This window comes from Hypanus sabinus, chromosome 20 (assembly GCF_030144855.1).
Source record: "Hypanus sabinus isolate sHypSab1 chromosome 20, sHypSab1.hap1, whole genome shotgun sequence".
Classification (NCBI taxonomy): domain Eukaryota; kingdom Metazoa; phylum Chordata; class Chondrichthyes; order Myliobatiformes; family Dasyatidae; genus Hypanus; species Hypanus sabinus.
This window is the reverse complement of record NC_082725.1, coordinates 16,833,809-16,855,096: the sequence shown is the minus strand read 5'-3', so window position 1 is coordinate 16,855,096 and position 21,288 is coordinate 16,833,809. Positions and strand designations below refer to the sequence as shown.

The 21,288-nt window shown below is 43.7% G+C and overlaps 1 long non-coding RNA gene across 7 annotated transcripts in view; it reads left to right on the top strand.

Annotated features, from left to right (window-relative positions):
- Nucleotides 1–7,773, top strand: part of LOC132378323 (uncharacterized) — a 54,493-nt gene extending 46,720 nt beyond the window's left edge. For 5 of the 7 annotated variants that reach the window (XR_009506973.1, XR_009506975.1, XR_009506974.1 and 2 more), the window contains one exon: nt 3,516–7,773. This is a non-coding gene — a long non-coding RNA (uncharacterized LOC132378323). The remainder of the gene's footprint in view (nt 1–3,515) is intronic. The other 2 variants (XR_009506972.1, XR_009506971.1) reach the window with 1 other exon arrangement.
- Nucleotides 7,774–21,288: the final 13,515 nt, after the last annotated feature.

Genomic DNA, 21,288 nt, shown 5'->3' with positions numbered 1-21,288 from the left:
TTCATGACATGGTAGGCTAATTTGGAGACTTGTAAATTTGTTATACTGTTCCAACAATGTCCAATGTAAGCTCAAGGAAAAACACCTTATTTTCCATCTAGGCATGTTGCAGCCATTGAGATCCAAGTTTGCATTCTGAAAAATCTGGTAACTAGTCTTCGCTGTTTATATCAGCTCTCTCTACTCAGTGTAAGGTTATTCACTGGTTACATTAACTCAGTATTGTTTTTCTCTCTCTGGATGCTACCTGGAGTGTTGAGTATATCCAGTATTATTTCAGACTCCTTCAAACTTCATAGTTTGCGTCTTTTTTTTCTTTCTGCTACCTACATTGATCAGGCTAGATTTAGAACTCCACTCAACGGATCTTGTACCGCAACAGTAGCATTTGATTCACCTAAACAGGTTTGGTCTGTATCCTATCACAGGCACTCTCTTTACTCTCGACACTCTGCTTCCTGCTGAACACTGAAGAAACACTTCTTGTTTCACTCTTGATGATATGCCGTCAACTTGAAACATTAATTTCTTTTTCTTTCCATGTATTATGCTGTCCAGCCTGCTCAGTAAATCCTGTATTTTCTCTTAATATGTCAGATTTACAGGCAACTGCAGTACTTCTGCTTGTTAATGCAGATATTATTTGACAGTGAAGGAGGAGAGCGTTAAGATAGGTAAAAAAAAACAAAAGGTAAGTCCAGAGAAGCTGCAGATGGGAGAAACAGAACCATTAACTGGTTACCAAAGAAACCACTGTGCATGCTGAAAAAGTCTATGTCTGATCATCGGAAACACTCAGAATGTTGGAGGAACTCAGTGAGTCAGGCAGGATCTATGCAAGAGAACAAACAATGTTTTGGGCTGAGACTTTTCCTAAAATGTGAACTCACTTCCAATTTCTTATGGCACACAAAATAGATAGAGCATTGAGCGTTGGTCCGCCGTATCCTTTCGGACCGTCATTTGTTTAGCCCATTTTCCAGTAAATAGCCTCAGTGAAGTATCATGCAGATACTACTAAAACAGGGACTCCCATTTTTTTAAGCCATGGACCAATATAATTAAGCAACGGGTCCATGGACCTTAGGTTGGGAAACCCTGTTCCAAGATCTTGAGAGGCTCTCTGCCTCTGCCACACCCTGAAGCTTGGCATTTTCTTTTTTGTTTGTTTTAAAACGTGACATTCCTTTCCTTCCAAATCTTTTGCAACACATCTGAATCAACACCGAACTAAACATTACTTTATAGAAGTTTAAAATAGATTGCTATTCTCTTTACCACAATATCCATCGTTGTATCTTCTACACTGACATTGTTTTTCTCAACAAAATAGAACCAGCCCTGGATAAGAAAAAAACATTTAGGAGTAGATTCTCCACACAAAGGTGTAGGTATGCCTGAGTCATTGCCACACTAATGGATTTGAGCAAATGGGACTGACACATCCTGCTTCTCCCATTTACAACTTCGCTGGATATTTATTGCTTTACTTCTACCAATGCCCTCCTACTTCACTTTCAAATAATATCTGCATTAAAAAGGGGGAAAAAAACACTGCAGTTGCTCCGTCCTGATGAAGGTTCTTTGTCCAAAGCTTTGACTGTTTATTCCTCTTCATTGGTGATGGCCGACCTGCTGAGTTCCCCAGCATTTTGAGTGTGTTGCTCTGGGTTTCCAGAATTGGTAGAATCTCTTGTTTTTATGGTGAAGCCCAGTGGAGGTTCACTGATGGACATGGAACATGGAGCAGTACGACACAGAGACAGGCCATGAGGTGGTGCTAGACTAATTAAATGAGTAATTAAGTTTAGGGTGGTGGTGAATAACTAAACTAATAACTTGTGCCTAACTTAGCTACTCCCTTCTGCCTACACAATGCCCATATACAGTATCAGAATCAGGTTTATTATCACCAGGACGGGTGGGGAATAGACCATTGAAATGTTGAGGAATGATTTGAAAATATCATCTTCCCTTGGGTTGATATGGTCAGCTTGATGCACCATCAATAACTCATTCTGAGACGTAAAGGCGAGATATCGGCTTTTATTGACTGAAAGAAGGAACAAGCAGCGAGTGACCACCATACTACATCCTGGAGACAGAGAGGCCGGGCTCAGGCCTCGATCGCCTTTATACAGGGGTCTGTGGGAGGAGCCACAGGAGCAGTCAGCGGGGGGGGGGGGGGGCGTGTCCAGACAGGTATATGTAGTTCACCACACAGCTATTATTGACATCTGCTGGCTATGAGCCCCAGGACCCCACAGAAAAATTGATGTTTCAACTGCTGGGGTGTACTTTACAGTAACATAAAAAAAAGGCCAATGGACAATTCAAGCAAGTACAGAATTCCAGTTAAATGCAAAGACTGGAAGTTGCTCCACATACCTCATTCTACAAGCTGCTCGAAAATTATATCTTGTTCCATGAGTTTCCCATTCAAGAGTACTGAGTGGTGCTAGTATATGTCACCATTTCCAACCCTAAGATTCATTTTCTTGTGGGCATACTCAATAAATCTATAGAATAATAATCATAACAGAATCAAAGAAAGACTGCCCAATCAGCCTGAGTGCAGCAGACAACAAACTGCAAATACAAAAAGGAATAAATATTGAGAACATGGGATGAAGAGTCCTTGGAAGTGAATCCATAGGTTATAGGAACATTTCCATAATGGGCCAAGTGAAGTTGAGTGAATTTATCCCGTTGGATCGAGAGCCTGATAGTTGAAGGGTAGTATCTGTTCTGGGGTAAGTCTTCTACAACATGTTTCAAGGAGTAAAGAAAACCCCCAATGTTGGCTTTGCCAACAGAAATAAACGTATCATAGCAAAAAATTTCTTACAGTATTCCTGCAGCACGTGCCACTTTGAGGTAAGCTACCAAAGGAAGTAAGCATCCTCATCATTGTCTAAATTCCAATATTCCATTTAGGAGAAGGATGATCTACAGCTAGAAGCAGGCTTCTTGGGTGGATCTCAGATTTGTACTTGAAAACTTTATTTGCAAACATAGGGCCCAAAGAAGGAATTTGGGATTCTGAGGAGAATTGTCACTGGGGTGTATGAATAGTAATGGTTTGAGAGTTTGTGAAGTTTATGTTGGTGAAAGCTTAACAGTGACCAACAAATAACATCTAATGAACAATGTGGAAATGAACAAGGTTCAAACACTGAAAACAGCTGGACTTGCATATACAAGACATTTTGACAGGGATTCTTCCAATGCACAGACTACAGCAGAGTCTTCTCCCTTGCAATGTGAAATTTCAAGCAAGGCGCCATCGACTGCTGGACAGGTTTATAATTATGTGTGGCAAATCAATTATCTTGCATTGAAAAATGATTTTGTTTCAATGAAGAAAGAAGAAAGACAAGTAGATAAAAATAAATGCATTGGCTGCATGAAACATTTCGAACATAAGTAATATGGAATCAAGATGTTTGAAATTTCAAAGTAAATTTATAATCAAAGTACATATATGCCACCATATACTATTCTTTTTCTTGCAGGCATTTCCAGCAGAACGAAGAAATACATTGGAATCAATGACAAACTACATACAAAGACTGGCAAACGACCAATGTGCAAATACAAAAAAAATACTAAATAGTAAACAAATTATACAGAAGACATGATATGGACATGACTCCCCTTGAATGTGAGTCCATAGGTAGTGGAATCAGTTCGTTTTGAGATGTTTGAACCTTGCTGGTTCAGGTGATGTAATTAGAAAAACATCCACCGGATCGATGAATATTCAGATATACTGCTACACTCATTTAAAGAAAAAGAACTGCTTTAATCACCCGACTTCTATTTCTACAACTGGCTCATTCAGCGACTTGAAAGAAGCTTGTAAATCTGCTCAAGCAGCTCCAGTAAATATGCTCAAAGATTCTGGCTAGGTCATTGCAACCACATCCAACAGGCAGCCTACAGAGGCAACACTAGACAGTTGTGTGAGGCCATTAGAAAGGCCGTTGGGCCAACAAAGAACAGGACAGCTCTGTTGAAAGACCTGGAAGGTAATATCATACCTGATGAGGGGAAGCAACTGGAGAGATGGATTGATTGATGTAAAATGATATACCCTCGAGAGTCTCCTTTAACTTAACATAAGCTAAATGAATCGCCAAGGTTTGAGGTTATGACTTGTCTGGATGCTAAGCCCGCACTGAATGAAAATGAAGAAAACATCAGAAGACTTTCTAATCATAAAACATCAAAACCAAATTATTTACCTGCTGAAACTTACAGCTAGGCAAATATACACAAAACTGTTATTCAGTTGGAAGAAAGAATCTGTTCAGTAAAATTACAAAGGTATTGAATTCATGTGTTTCTATAACAAAAAATTATTTGAATTAAATGACTGCAGTCAGTTAAGAGGTATGCCTCCTCTTAACATCACAGGAAGAATGTTAAATTGCCTACTTTTACTGGGACCCTAATATCTCAAGTGGCCATTTAAGTTTTTAATCACCTTCTGTGGTAAGTTTATGAATATTTAACATGCAAATACAGTGACCAGGAATGTGATAAGGAGGATAAATAAAAATTGCTGTTTAGGCAAAGCTAGCACAAATTGTCTGGCCACTCATGGGGATCCATGGTTTTACATCATCTTGTCCTGAGTTATAGGGAAAGGTTAAATAGGTTAGGAGTTTCTTTCCCGGAGTGTAAAAGATTGTACAGAAGATACAAAATTATGACAGGTATAGACAAGGTAATACGTGCAGGCTTCCCCCTACCGAGGTTGGCTGAGACTCAAACTAGAGGTCATAGGTTAAGGGTGAAAAGCGGAATAGTTAAGGGGAACCTGATGGGGAACTTCCTCACTCAGACGATAGTAAAAATGAGGAATGAGTTGCCACCATACATGGTGGATGTGGGTTTGATAGCAACATTTAAGAGAAGCTTGGATACTGTCAGTACATGGATGGGGAAGAGAAGATGTCTATGCTCCATGTGCGGGTCAATGGGACTAAACAGACTAACCACTTTAAACAGATTAGGTGGACTGAATGGCCTGTTTTGTGCTGTAGTGCTTGTTGACTCTACAATTGTATGTCACTGGCTGAGTTGCACATTTAAAATGCACAGTACGCTCATTGAAGTGGAAAGGCAACTCTAAGTCTCTTTACAAAGATGCTACCTGACCTATTAAGTATTCACAGCAATCTTGTTTTCATTGCAGATTCAATTATCTTGTGCTCAGATAATTATTTTCCATGTTCCACATAGATAATACGTAAGCAAAAGTCAGCTTCTATCTTGTGAGCAGTTTCAAAATTGAAGAACAAAAATTTCAAGAACCTACACCAAGGGAATGGATGTATATGTTACAGATGGAAGGGTGAATGTAACTACTTAGATAACATATAAATATTTAAAAATCAATATTTAAACATGCAAATATTTAGAAAGCATGAAACAGAATTTAAACACAAATAAACTCTCCTCTCTTTGGTGGTTATGGAGCTGCAACAGAATCTTTATTAAGCAAGCAAGAAAAGTATTTAAAAAATGTCTTCACATATTTGGCAGTGAGCGCAATGTTTGTTAACATGAAGAACGTGTCATCCTTGTGCTAAATTACTGTGTTTTGTGCTTGGTTTACACACAAAAAAACATGTAGAATTCATCCAGTTTCTATTTCCAACTATTTTATATTTAGCCACTTAATGTACATTATATTTGTAGTCATGTTCTCACAATTACTGACAATCCATCACAGCACATACACTATTTCTGCACTGTACTATAGGTTTAATATAAGTATGTCATTTTACTTTCAATTTGTGTTTATTTCACAAAGGCAAAGGCAAGAAGAATTGCCTTAAGTGCTCATAAAATTGATGTTGCAAACAATACAGTATTGTGTTTCAGAAACTCCCTGAGAGGTAGAAGCATGATATTCTCATTGCACAGTATAATTGTGGACTTTTAATAAACTCTCATGTAAACACCACCTTACTCAACTGATTCTGCCAAAATGTAATTATGGATCACTGGACTATTGTATCATAAACATCTCAATGCAGTTAGTGTGCTATAGTCATGGAATTTTCTGCACAATCAATCATTTTTATTTAATTTAAGGTCATTAAATGAGGTGGATATTTGAAGGGGGTTACATGCATTGTGCAGAGCGAAGAGAATATAGACTGCCAATAAAGGCCAGTTTATTCAGTAAAGAAGCAAAGTGGAATTGTGGGTAAGCAATTCTTAGTGTAAAAATAGTGTATCAATTATTGAAGGGGAGCCCCATCACATATCAAAATGATTCAAAGTTCAGTTCATTGTGCGATTAGATTTTATCAGCTCAACAAGGATTGCACTAGTTTTGCAAAATTAGCCTCAGAGCAGTTTGACCACAGAGGATAAAATTAGTAGGGCTTCAACTTCTAATTTGTACTCAGGCTAAAACTCTACATATGGGCACAAGAAAGAAAATGACTGAGCTTTACTGGAGTACCCTTAAGGTTAAAGAGGCTATGGTTCAAAAGCTGTCTAAATTTACACCTAAGTATTTGATAAAAGGCACAGAAGACATCATGGACATCCACTGCTACCAAGGAAGAATCCAGTTCGTGATGCTTGTTTGTACCACAGGATTTGAACTTCTGAGGTCAAGAGAGTGGAGCTGCCCCGGTTCCACAGCTTTTCCACTTAAAAAACACTCCCACACAGGTTTCTTGCCATCATCGGACATGATGGACATCCAACACCATAGGAAACAGCAACAAATAGCTCGTGTAAGAATTCTTGTGAGCCTAACCTTTGGAAAATCTCAACATTTCAAAATAAGATTCAGAATCAAAATCAGGTTTAATGTCACCAGCATATGCCGTGAAATTTCTTGACTTTGCAGAAGTGAGGAAGCGTTCATTGGTTCAATGTCCATTCAGAGATTGGATGGCAGAGGGGAAGAAGCTGTTTCTGATTTGTTGAGTTTGTGCCTTTACACTTCTTTACTGATGGTAGCAATAAGAACCAGGCATGACCTGGGTGATGGGTCCTTAATGAAGGATGCTACCTTTTTGAGGCAACCCTCCCTGAAGATGTCCTGGATACCACTGAAGCTGGAGCTCGTCATGGAGCTAAGTTTACAAATCTCTGCAGCTTATCTCAAGCCTGGGCAGTAGTTCTTCCCCCACCCCAAGCCAGGTGATGACGCAGCCAGTATGAATGAAACATTTAAAGTAATGGAAGTAATTTGTATGGATAAAAAGCTATGCGGAGAAACTGAATAATGAAAAGAAATACGGTTTTTCACACAGTTGTATGAAACTGGAAGGAAAGTATATCAGCAGAAATTTTAAATCCTCCTCACCTGGAAGAAAACAGACTGGGGGGAGAGTAGGGTGGTGAGGAGAGGGATGTGATTAAAGTGCACAGGCAGTTTATTTGCTGGACCAGTGCACCAGTCTGGCTCATGAACTTTAAGTTTCAGATACCAAAGACACATCCAAATTCAGGCCTTGATCAGACACTTGAATATAAGTATCATATAAAATCAAACAATAATATAAAAAGACATAAAAATGCATGAATTTAAATAAGTTAATACTGAATTACAAGCTTGCAAACTGTTTTAATTATAGCTATTCTAACCCTGCTTCACTGAAGGATAGTTTTGTATCATAATAAAAGTACCAAGTGGTAATGATATTGAAATTTTGAAATTTTATAATAGTCTATTGGAAATGATTTAAATAAACTGTATGCCCCTAAATACATGACACAAGTTGCTAATAAAAAGGATATATTTATTGTCCGCAATCTAATTTTATGTGTTCAGGTTCTTGAATTATCTTCTCTAATAATCTTCAACACACTCAAAAGGTTTCAATAGGTACATTTAATCCCAGAAAAATGTCTGCAATATACATCCTGAAATTCTTTTTCTTCGGTAGCCCAATGTGGATGCTAAATGTAGTGTTATGAATGTCCTCTTCATTCTTTGTTATTGTTTAATGTACAAACTTATTACTCATATTCATTAACAGTGTTAGTGCGTGGCCAAGTGGTTATGGCGTTGGTCTAGTGATCTGAAGGTCGCTAGTTCAAGCCTTGGCTGAGGCTGTGTGTGTCCTTGAGCAAGGCACTTAACCACACATTGCTCTGCGACGACACCGGTGCCAAGCTGTATGAGTCCTAATGCCCTTCCCTTGGACAACATCGATGGTGTGGAGAGGGGAGACTTGCAGCTTGGGCAACTGCCGGTCTCCCATAAAAAAAGCCCTGCACGGGATTGCACCCTGGAAACTTTCCAAGACGCAAATCCATGGTCTATCGAGACTAACAGAGGCCTACACACACATACACATTCATTGACATGAGCAGTTGACATTAATTATAATAAGATTGAAGATCTTGTTTTCTTTATTATGAATAGTAGTACACAAATTGCATCAGCATTGGCACAGTTGTCAATGTTCTTGTCCCTGACTCAGAAAGATTAGGTTCAGTTCTAACTCTTTAGATACAGATCTTTAGATAGAGCACAAAATCTAGGCTGATTAATACTCAGCCAATGTTGATATCCTTTTGATGAGATAGAATCATAGGCTCTCAGATTTGGACAGCCTTTCACTCACTGCATCTATTGTCACGGTCCTGATCGTTTATTCCCTAGGTTCGTCTAATTTCCTTTGATTATGCCATGGTTCCGACTGTTAATTTCCCAATTGCTTCCAATTTTCTTTAATGACGACACAACTGCAGTATAAGAAACCCGGCGTTACAAACCCGAGTTGCCAGATCGTTGGTTTTACCTGTGTGGCGATGAACGTTTCCTGCTGCTCAGAACCGTGTGTTCTAAGTTTTGCTCCACTTTCAGGGTTACCTATGAAACCCCGTCTCTCCATGCCAAGCTCCGTGTCTAGGCTCTGTGTCACTGTCTCTCATGTTTGCCGTGCAACACTCACATCCACAGTGGAGGCTACTTCAGTAAATATATTTCAGACAAGGTCGGATAGATTTTTGCATAGCTGGGGAATTAAGGGTTATGAGAAAAAGGCAGGTAGGTGGAGATGAGTCCATGGGCAGATCAGCCACGATCTTATTGAATGACGGAGCAGGCTCGATGGGCCAGATGGCCGACTCCTGCTCCTATTTCTTATGTTCTTATGGAATCTATGATCCGAGTGGCCTAATTCTGCTCCTATGTCTTATGGTCTTTCACTTCACTGACACTGAGGGAGAAGTTGTTGGACTTGACACCTTGCTGTCAGGCTCACTACTTTCTTCCTGCACTCTGTCTCATTGTTACTGAGCACTGAACATGTACAGTGGCATAATCCATAAACTTGTAAATGGAGGCAAAGCAAAGTCTGGCCGCGCTGATGTGAGTAAAGTCAAAGGCTGAGAGCACAGCCCTGGAAGACTCCCGTCTTCAGGATAATTGTTTTGTTTTCATTTTTAGATCCAAATTTACTGATTGTAAATCTCATGATTAAAGCCATCCTGGAAGAAAAATGATTGCACACTGTTGTACTTAATCCACTTCGAAATCCCCGTTTAAACTCCACATGTTTAGCACAAACTGAAACAGTTCACACCTCCAGGAAGCCATGTGTTCCAATGCTCAACGCACAAACTGAAGCAGTTGAGGCACAAGGAGCATGAAGGAATGTGCTTTTGTTTAACACCTCAACACAGTCTGCCTCTCAGACTCTTCCACAACATATTGGTACAGATCAACAACACTTTGTGGGAAGAATAGTTACAGCTAGGCATGTGGTATTACCTTTAAAGTAAAAATCACGAAGGGTCTCGGCCCAAAACGTCGACAGCGCTTCTCCCTATAGATTCTTCCTGGCCTGCTGTGTTCCACCAACATTTTGTGTGTGTTGTAAATTAATTTGATTTAATTCTTTTATATATTTCTTATTGCAATTTATAAGATTTTCAAGTATTCTTCTGTACTGCTACTGCAAAACGCTAAGTTTCACGGACTTACCATGGTATTAAACCTGATTCTGATTCAGTATCAGGAATGCTGCGTCTATTTTGATGTGCAGGATTTGAGCCTGATTTTCGAATCAGACTATAGATAGAACAAAATTTCTTTGCACTAAATGTGTAGTTACGGTGTCGGTAACACAAAAATTAAAGTAAGTACTGAGTGTTATACAACTAAGTAAAATGATAGTCTCCTATTTGACATCACGTTGGTTGTAATGAATGTTTTTCTTGTTGCAAAACTAGATTTTTAAATCTCCATTCTCCATTGGACTCCTGATTGTACACACAAACACTCAAAAGTTATAGAAACACAGAAAGATAGAAACATAGAAAACCTACATCACAATTCAGGCCCTTCGGTCCACAAAGCTGAGCCAAACATGTTCTTGCCTTAAAAAATACATTTGGATACCCACAGCCCTCTATATTTCTAAGCTCCATGTAGCTATCCAGGAATCTCTTAAAAGACCCTATCGTATCCGTCTTCACCACCGTCGCCGGCAGCCCATTCCACGCACTCACCATTCTCTGAGTAAAAAACTTACCCCTGACATCTCCTCTGTACCTTCTTCCAAGCAACTTAAAACTGTGCCCTCTCATGATAGCCATTCCAATCCTGGGAAAAAGCCTCTGACTATCCTCACGATCAATGCCTCTCATCATCTTATACACCTCTATCAGGTCACCTCTCATCCTCCGTCGCTCCAAGGAGAAAAGGTTAAGTTCACTCAACCTATTCTCATAAGGCATGCTCCCCAATGCAGTTAACTTCCTTGTAAATCTCCTCTGCACCCTTTCTATGGTTTCTACATCCTTCCTGTAGTGAGGTAGCCAGAAATGAGCACAGTACTCCAAGTGGGGTCTGACCAGGGTCCTATACAGCTGCAACATTACTTCTCAGCTCCTAAACACAATCCCACAATTGATGAAGGCCAATACACCATATGCCTTCTTAATCACAGAGTCAACCTGCGCAGCAGCTTTGAGTGTCCTATGGACTCGGATCCCATGATTTCTCTGATTCTGCATAGTGCCAAGTGTCTTACCATTAATATTACATTCTGCCATCATATTTGACCTACCAAAATGAACCACTTCACACTTATCTGGGTTGAACTCCATCTGCCACTTCTCAGCCCAGTTTTGCATCCTATCAATGTCCTGCTGTAACCTCTGACTGCCCTTCACACTATCCACAACACCTCCAACCTTTGTGTCATCAGCAAATTTCCTAACCCATCCCTCCACTTCCTCATCCAGGTCCTTTATAAAAATCACGAAGAGTAGGAGTCCCAGAACAGATCCTTGAGGCACACCACTGATCACTGACCTCCATGCACAATATGACCCATCTACAACCACTCCTTTCCTTCTGTGGGCAAGCCAGTTCTGCATCCACAAGACAATGTCCCCTTGGATCCCATGCCTCCTTACTTTCTCAATGAGCCTTGCATAGGGTACCTTATCAAATGCCTTGCTGAAATCCATATACACTACATTGTAGCGGTGTGCTACACGCAGCGCTATTACGACACAGAGTCGGTAACTGCAGTCGAAGGAAAAACTTTATTCGAAATCCTCAGCCTCACTTTTAAGCCTCCCTCAACCTGCCCCCCGTGGCGCAGAGGCTCCAAAGCTCTGTGCTTGCAAACCCCCGTAGGCTATCTCCCTTAGCCAGAAAGCTGGCTAATTGTGAGCCGGTTCGGATGTGCCAGGAAATGGGTCACCACATAACCCCCCCCCAGAACCGGCGATACACCCCCCAATGTCCACAGTCTGGGCCGGAACCTGCTTGGGAGGTCGGCCTCTGCGCCGAGGTGCCGGAAACTCGACCGGTTGCGCCAGGTCCACATGGGCCGGTTTGAGTCGGTCCACCGTGAAAACCTCCTCTTTCCCCCCAACGTCCAGCACGAACATGGACCCGTTGTTCTGGAGCACCATAAACGGCCCCTCGTAAGGCCGCTGCAGCGATGACCGATGCCCGTACAAACACAAACTTACAGTTCTACAGGTCTTTGGGTACGCAGGTCGGGTTCCGCCCGTTCTGTGAAGTGGGTATGGGGGCCAGGTTACCGAGTTTCTCGCGTAGTCTGCCCAAGACTGCTGCGGGATCTTCCTCTTGCCCCCGTGGGGCTGGTAGGAACTCCCTGGGGACGACCAGGGGTGCGCCGTATACCAACTCGGCCGACGAGGCGTGCAGGTCGTCCTTGGGCGCTGTGTGGATGCCGAGTAGGACCCAGGGAAGCTCGTCCGCCCAGTTGGCTCCTCGCAGGCGGGCCATGAGGGCCGACTTCAGGTGACGGTGGAAATGCTCCACTAGCCCGTTCGACTGTGGGTGGTCCCCAGAAGGCTGACCATAGCTGACCACAGGCTGGAGGTGAACTGGGCGCCTCTGTCGGAGGTAATGTGGGCCGGTACACCAAAGCGAGATATCCAGGTGGTGATCAGGGCTCGGGCGCAAGATTCGGAGGTGGTGTCGGTGAGCAGGACCGCCTCTGGCCATCTTGTGAACCGGTCCACGATAGTCAGGAGGTGCCGCGCTCTGCGCGACACTGGCAGGGGGCCCATGATATCCATATGAATGTGGTCGAAACACCGGTGGGCGGGATGGAACTGCTGCGGTGGGGCTTTGGTGTGCCGCTGCACCTTGGCCGTCTGGCAGTGCATGCACGTTTTGGCCCATTCACTGACCTGTTTGCGGAGTCCGTGCCAAACGAACCTGCTGGAAACCATCCGGACAGTCGTCCGGATGGAGGGATGCGCAAAGTTATGAATGGAGTCGAAAACACGGCACCGCCAGGCTGTCGGGACGACGGGACGGGGCTGGCCGGTGGCGACGTCACAGAGTAGGGTCCTCTCACCCGGGCCTACAGGGAGGTCCTGGAGCTGCAAACCGGAGACTGCGATTCTGTAACTCGGAATCTCCTCAACTGCCTGCTGTGTCTCTGCCAGCACCTCAAAGTCTACCCCTTGGGAAAGGGCATGAACGGTAGGGCGAGAGAGCGCATCCGCCACAACATTGTCCTTACCCGAGACGTGCCGGACATCCGTCATGTATTCAGAGATGTAGGACAGGTGGCGTTGCTGGCGGGACGACCAGGGGTCGGACGCTTTCGTAAACGCAAAGGTAAGCGGTTTGTGGTCCGTGAACGTGGTGAAGGGCCGACCTTCTAGGAAGTACCTGAAATGCCGGATTGCCAGGTAGAGCGCCAACAGTTCCCGGTCGAAAGCACTGTACTTGAGCTCAGGTGGCCGCAGGTGTTTGCTGAAAAACGCCAGGGGTTGCCAGCGTCCTGCGATGAGTTGCTCCAGCACCCCACCGACTGCCGTGTTAGATGCATCCACTGTGAGGGCGGTAGGGGCGTCCATTCTGGGATGTACTAGCATTGCGGCGTTCGCCAAAGCTTCCTTCATTTGAACGAAAGCGGCAGTGGACTCCTCATCCCAGGTAATGTCCTTGCTCGGACCCGACATCAGGGCATGATCCGGGCAGCTGAAGGGAGGAAGCGGTCGTAGAAATTGACCATACCTACGAATTCCTGAAGGCCTTTGATCGTGGTGGGTCGGGGGAAATGGCGGACCGCATCTACCTTAGCGGGCAGAGGGGTTGCCCCGTCTTTAGTAATCCTGTGGCCCAGGAAGTCAATGGTATTGAGTCCGAACTGGCATTTGGCGGGGTTGATTGTAAGACCGTACTCACTCAGTCGGGCGCAGAGTTGACGGAGGTGGGACAGATGCTCCTGACTACTGCTACTGGCTATGAGGATGTCGTCCAAATAGTCCAGGTCCCGTCCCACTGCGTCCATTAACCGCTGGAACGTCTGTGCCGCATTCTTCAGGCCGAATGGCATGCGGAGGAACTCGAAAAGGCCAAACAGGGTGATGAGAGCCGTTTTGGGGACGTCATCAGGATGCATCGGGATTTAATGGTACCCTCGGGCGAGGTCTATCTTGGAGAAGATCCGTGCGCCGTGCAGGTTCGCTGCAAAGTCCTGAATGTGCGGCACAGGGTAGCGGTCCGGTGTGGTAGCCTCGTTCAGCCTGCGGTAGTCGCCGCACGGTCTCCAGCCTTCCGTCGCTTTGGGCACCATGTGCAGAGGAGAGGCCCATGGGCTGTCAGACCGCCGGATGACCCCAATTCCTCCATCCTCTGGAACTCCTCCTTCGCCAGTCGGAGCTTGTCCGGGGGAAGCCGCCAAGCGCGGGCATGGAGGGGTGGTCCCTGGGTCAGGATGTGGTGCTGTACGCCGTGTCGGGGCATGGCCGCTGTGAACTGCGGTGCCAGAACAGATGGGAAATCCGCCAGGACCCTGGTGAAGTCGATGTCGGACAGCGTGATGGAGCCGAGGTGAGGGGCTGGCAACTGGGCTGCACCCAAGGAGAACGTCTGAAAGGTCTAGGCGTGTACCAGTCTCTTCCTGGGCAGGTCGACCAGTAGGCTGTGAGCCCGCAAAAAATCCGCACCCAGAAGCGGCCAGTGTAAAGTCCCACGTGAACTGGCTGGAGCCGAACTGTAGCTGCACCTGACGGGTGCCATAGGTCCTTACTGTGCTGCCGTTCACGGCCCTCAGGGGGTGCCCCGGTGCCCTGCTGCGGGTGTCGTAACTCGTCGGAGGTAAAACGCTGATCTTGGCACCAGTGTCGACCAAAAACCAGTGTCCCGACCTTCTGTCCCACACATACAGGAGGCCATCCCGATGGCCAGCCGCCATAGCCATCAGCGGCGGCTGGCCCTGGTGTTTCCCGGGAACTTGCAGGGCGGGCGACAACGGCGGGCTTCTGCGCCCCACCGCTGGTGGTAGAAGCACCAGTGTTCATTGGGCCGGGGGTTGGCGGGCTCTGTGGCCGGGCCTGGACTGGTTTGCTGCTGGGAGCGTGGCTGGGAGATCTGTGCGATGGACGCCCCACTCACCTTTTTGGCGTTCCACAGCAAGTCCGCCCGGGCTGCCACCTTCCGGGGGTCACTGAAATCCGCGTCGGACAGCAGCAGGCGTATGTCCTCGGGCAGCTGCTCCAGGAATGCCTGCTCAAACATGAGGCAGGGTGTGTGTTCGTCGGCCAGAGGCAACATCTCATTCATTAAAGCCGAAGGAGGTCTGTCGCCCAAGCCGTCCAGGTGCAGTAAATGGGCAGCCCGCTCGTGCCGTGAGAGTCCGAAAGTCCTGAGGAGCAGGGCTTTGAATTCCATCTACTTGCCGTCTGCCGGGGGGCGACTGTACGAACTCCGCAACCTGGGCCGCTGTGTCCTGGTCGAGGGAGCTCACCACGTAGTAGTAGCGGGTGTCTTCTGAGGTGATCTGGCGAACGTGGAATTGGGCTTCGGCTTGCTGGAACCATAGGTTCGGTCGCTGTGTCCAGAAACCCAGCAGTTTCAACGAAACCGCATGAACAGAGGCGGCGTCGGTCATTTCTGGTCCAAAAATCGTTTGGACCATCGGGGTCACCAATTGTAGCGGTGTGCTACATGCAGCACTAAAATTACGACACGGAGTCGGTAACCGCAGTCGAAGGAAAAACTTTATTCGAAATCCTCAGCCTCACTTTTAAGCCTCCCTCAACCTGCCCCCCCCCCCCCCGTGGCGCAGAGGCTCCAAAGCTCTGTGCTCGCAAACCCCCGTAGGCTATCTCCCTTAGCCAGAAAGCTGGCTAATTGTGAGCCGGTTCGGATGTGCCAGGAAATGGGTCGCCACAACATCTACTACTCTACCTTCATCAACATGTTTAGTCACATCCTCAAAAACTTCAATCAGGCTCGTAAGGCACTACCTGCCTTTGACAAAGCCATGCTGACTATTCCTAATCATATTATGCCTCTCTAAATGTTCATAAATTCTGCCTCTCAGGATCTTCTCCACCAGCTTACCAACCACTGAAGTAAGACTCACTGGTCTATAAATTCCTGGGCTATCTCTACTCCTTTGCTTGAATAAAGGAACAATATTCGCAACCCTCCAATCCTCTGGTACCTCTCCAGTCCTCATTGATGATGCAAAGATCATCACCAGAGGCTCAGCAATCTCCCTCGCCTTCCACAGTAGCCTGGGGTACATCTTGTCCAGTCCCGGTGACTTCTCAAAAGCTCCAGCACATCCTCTTTATTAATATCTACATGCTCAGGCTTTTCTGTCTGCTATAAGTAATCCTTACAATCACCAAAATCCTTTTCAGTAGTGAATACTGAAACAAAATACTCATTAAGTACCTCTGCTATCTCCTCCAGTTCCATACACACTTTTCCACTGCCACACTTGATTGGTCCTATTCTCTCACGTCTTATCCTCTTGCTCTTCACATACTTGTAGAATGCCTTGGGGTTTTCCTTAATCTTGTCCACCAAGGCCTTCTCATGACCCCTTCTGGCTCTCCTAATTACATTCTTAAACTTTTTCCTGCTAACCTTATGATCTTCTAGATCTCTATCTTTACCTAGTTTTTTGAATCTTTTGTAAGTTTTTCTTTTCTTCTTGACTAGAATTACAATAGCCTTTGCACATCACTATTCCTGTACCCTACCATCCTTTCCTCTCTCATTAGAACATACCCATGCAGAACTCCATGCAAATATACCCTGAACATTTGCCACATTTCTTCCGTACATTTCCCTGAAAACATCTGTACCCAATTTTTTGCTTCCAAGTTCCTGCCTGACAGCCTCATATTTCTTCTTACTCCAATTAAACACTTTCCTAACTTGTCTGTTCCTATCCCTCTCCAATGCTGTGGTAAAGGAGATAGGACTGTGATCACTATTTCCAAAATGCTCTCCAAATGAGAGATCTGACACCTGACCAGGTTCATTTCCCAATACCAGATCAAGTACAGCCTCTCCTCTTGTAGGCTTATCTGCATATTTTGTCAAGAAACCTTCCAGAGCACACCTAACAAACTCTACCCGATCTGAACCCCTTGATCTAGGGAGATGCCAGTTGATATTTGGGAAATTAAAATCTGCCACCACAACAACCCTGTCATTATTATACCTTTCCAGGAGCTGTCTCCCTATCTACTCCTTGATGTCCCTGTTATTAGTGGGTGGTCTATAAAAGACACCCAGTAGAGTTATGGACTCCTTTCTGTTCCTAACTTCCACCCACAGAGAGTCAGTAGACAATTCCTCCATGACTTCCTCCTTGTCGTCAGCCGTGACACTAACTCTGATCAACAATGTCACGCCCCTCCTCTTTTGCCTCACTCCCTGTACTTTCTGAAATATCTGAAGCCTGGCACTCGAAGTAACCATTCCTGCTTTTGAGCCATCTAGGTCTCTGTAATGACCACAACATCATAGCTCCAAGTACTGATCCACGCTCTAAGCTCATCCACTTTGTTCATAATACTCTTTGCATTAAAATAGACACATCTCAAACCATCGGTCTGAGCGCGTCCCTTCTCTATCACCTGCCTATCCTCCCTCTCACATCGTCTCCAAGCTTTCTCTATTTGAGAGCCATTATCAGACAAATCCCTCTGAAATCTAAACATCGAGTGTTTATAGAATGTATAAGAAGATTAGGTGTATTAGTCACATATGCTGTCAATCAAAAGATGAAAACATCTAGTAAAATGTGTTATTTGCATCAATGACCAACGCAGTCTAAAGATTGTGCTGGCGGTAGCTCACAAGTATAGCCCTATCACAAAATCACAATCAAAATCACAAGGGTGATTTTAGATGCATATCATATTTATACTGAGTTAAATACTGTATGTAATTAGTTTTGCTACAATAAGTGTATGGGACACTGGAAAAATGTTGAATTTCCCCTTGGGGATGAATAAAGTATCTATCTATCTATCTACAAGTGTCAGCATGGATCCAGTGGCAACGCTGCATGCCCATTACTCAATAAACATAACCTGGACGTTTTTGGAAAGTAGGGGGAAACTGGGGCACCTGGAGGAATCCCAAGCAGTCACAGGGAGAACTTACAATCTCCTTACAGAGAGCAGCAGAACTGGACCCAGGTCACCATTTCTTTGTAGCATTGGGCTGCCCACTAAGTTTCCATGATACCCCCTCCATAGATGCTGCCTGACCAGCTGAGTTCCTCCAGTGCCATTGTGTATTGAGAGTTTACCCTTTGGGGGAAAGGAGATCAGTGTGTTTTTCCACTTCGTGGTAAATGTAGCTCCAGTGTGTTCATTTCCCATTGTACCCCAGAGGTACCTGCCCAAGACTAATAGATGTATAATAACCTGTATGGACTGGAAATCTTAGTAGACCACAAGCCTGTGATCAAGCTGTCAACTACCATAGACCCAGTAGCCCACAAAACGCTGATCAGTCTGTCAATTGTCTCTCCAGTTTAGCAACACAGTAACAGTCAAAAGTAAAACAATTTTACCAACTTCATTGCAAAGAGAAAAAAATAATGTGACATTAGCTCCTTGTACATCTTAACAGTGATTACACTTCAGACGAAATTCATTGTCTGTGAGGTGCTCTGGGACAGCCTGAGGCTGTGAACAGCTCTATGCAAATTCAAGTCTTTCTTTTCTTTTTGTGTAAGAAGGTTTACCATTCAGATATATTTTGTCACATATTTTACAAAACAATCTCAGAAATCATCAAGAATGAAGAAGTGTTTATTGTACTCATGTAAATGTAACCTTTAACCTTTTGAGCACCCAGGGTTATATTTTTACATCATAATGAAAGTGACTGGCCTCAGTTTGCATTTTAAGTTAATTCAGTCACTCCAGTGAAGTAAAGAACATTTTGTCAAGAGCATCCTTTTTAAAAAAGATTCCTTGTTTGGCATGGACAGAAGACCTTTTTTTTTGCAGATGTTTTGTGACAGAAAACTTGTTTATTTTGAAAACTGGATGAATGACATTTCCCCACAAAGAAAAGAGGCCATGATTGACAATATAATGAACACAAGGATTTTATAAATATTTTAATGAGCAGATGAGTTAAAATGTCAACATGAAAAATAGCTTAAATCTAAGGAAGCATATTGTTATACTTGTTAAGTTGGAGAGATTCTGTATCCTACAACGGACTTCCCTTTCCTATCCATACGTTTGCCGATGCCAATTGCCTCTGCAGTTACTCTCTACTTTTGCTAAGTTGCTGAAGAAGTAATGAGGCTTGACTTGATTTTCCTTCAGAATTTTAGTCCCTTTATCCTCATCGGTTCCCATAGGATAAAGTACACTCCAGGGTCATTTAAAAACTGTGCTGATAGATGGGAAAAGGAGGTGATCCATGCAGTTTGGTTTCTGAGTTTCCTCTTCTTAGAGAGCAGTTGGATAGATTCCAAGATCTTTCAACGCTGTCAATTTCCCTTGATTATGTCCGTAGGATAAGCCAACGTGATGATGTGCAGGTCTCTGGACAAGATTTACTATCTGTTTCGTTTATCACTTCACAGATACTAAATGTTGACCTTCCCATGCCACCTTTTTTTGTATGATTTTACCTCAGAATGACACATTCTGACTGCTGATTTTTTTTAAAAAGAGAAAACATGGCCCAGGTAGACAGATGTGCCCCATTAGTTCATTAGCCTAATATGAGCTGAAAGCTCTTTGTTGTGAGCAGAGGATAGGAAGGGACTTGGGGACTGAAAGAAGACATTTTGCTGGCAAGCTTGTTGAGATTTGATTGCCTTTGTTGTGATAATCTGAAATTAATTTGCACTTGAACCTATCTTTCTTCTAGGCTCAATTTGAACTGCGTTATAATTATTCAGCCTGCATGAAATCGAGAAGAGATGTTGATATGGCAGAACTGAACATTTCAATTCCCAAGATACAGAAAGCCTTTTTCTCACTTTTCTCATGGAGTAATAAAACAAAAAGCCCAATGCTTTGGCTTAAGGGAAGGGTATTTGCCTGGGGGGGAAACTGTAATAAATGGTGTATCATGACACGTTTTCTCATGTACAACCTCAGTAGGTCAACTCTTTAACTGATGTTTAACGTGTGCTGATAAAAGTGTTAAGTATTATGTAATTTGAGAGAAAATAGTTGGAATAAGCTCTCTATACTACTGTGAAAAAGTCTTAGGCGCCCGCGCGCGGGCACACACACACACACACACACACACACACACACACACACACACACACACACACACACACACACACACACACACACACATATATATATATATATATATATATATAGCTAGTGTGCCCAAAACTTTTGCACAGTAGTGCAAATGGCAATGAGGTTCACTCCATGATGAACTTGATCCTCTTTATTCTTGTTGTTAGGGATTATTTTGGAGTTATGTGAATACAGCAGATATTAATTCAAACAGGAACCAGTCTTCAGTCCTTAATGTAAAATGTAAATTGCAAACAGTAAATTGAAGTTACAGTACTGTGCAGAAGTCTTAACTATATAGTGCCCAATGCTTTTGCAGACAGCTCTATTTTTCTTATAACTTCTTCTATTGCTTCTTCACAAAAATAGTATTACATTACAGACTGAAAAATGAATAAACATTCAAATTAATCCATCCTCATCGCTGACTACATTTAAGTGGATCGGTGCCAGACAGAAAGCAGCATCAGTCATCAGACTGCATTATCCAGGACATGCTCTCTTCCCCTTAATAGCATTGGGCAGGAGGTGCAGAAGCTTTAGGTCCCGCACCACCAGGTTCAGGAACACCATTACCCTACAGCCATCAGGCCTCTGAACCGGTGTGGATAACTCCATTCATCATTATTCCGAACTGATTCTACCATCTACAGACTCACTTTCAAGACCATTTCACAACTCATGTTCTCAACATTAATTTTATTTGCAGTGTTTTTGTCTTCATCTGCACATTGCTGTTTGTCAGACTTCATTTATGTAGATTTAAAAAAAAATTCTGCTGTATTTCTTTTTTCCTTTGTAAATGCCAAAATGAAGTAATGTATTGTGATATATACACTTTGATAATAAATTTACTTTGAACTTTGAACTTTAGGACAATGTTTAGAAATGCAACTTACTTATCATTGAATAAGTTGCAATATATCTTTTTTATCCCTATTTTTTATGATTTAACTCAGATTAGAACCTCTGATATGGAAAATCATACAGGTACAGACAAGATCCAGCCACTACAACATTGATACATATCTTGTTCTCAACTATTGTGGGCTAAAGTCACACTACAGGGGTTAGAGCCCAAAATCTAGAGTGACCTCCTGGGAAGTTGAACGTCTGATGTTTGCGAATCCATTGGAGGCTGGAGGATGAAGATGGCCTGTCCTGGGATTGGAGCACTGTGTATGAATGTACGGGTGTGAAGAATGGGGCTTGTTTTGTAGTTGTTCGGTATATTCTGGTTTGCTGCATTCTGCA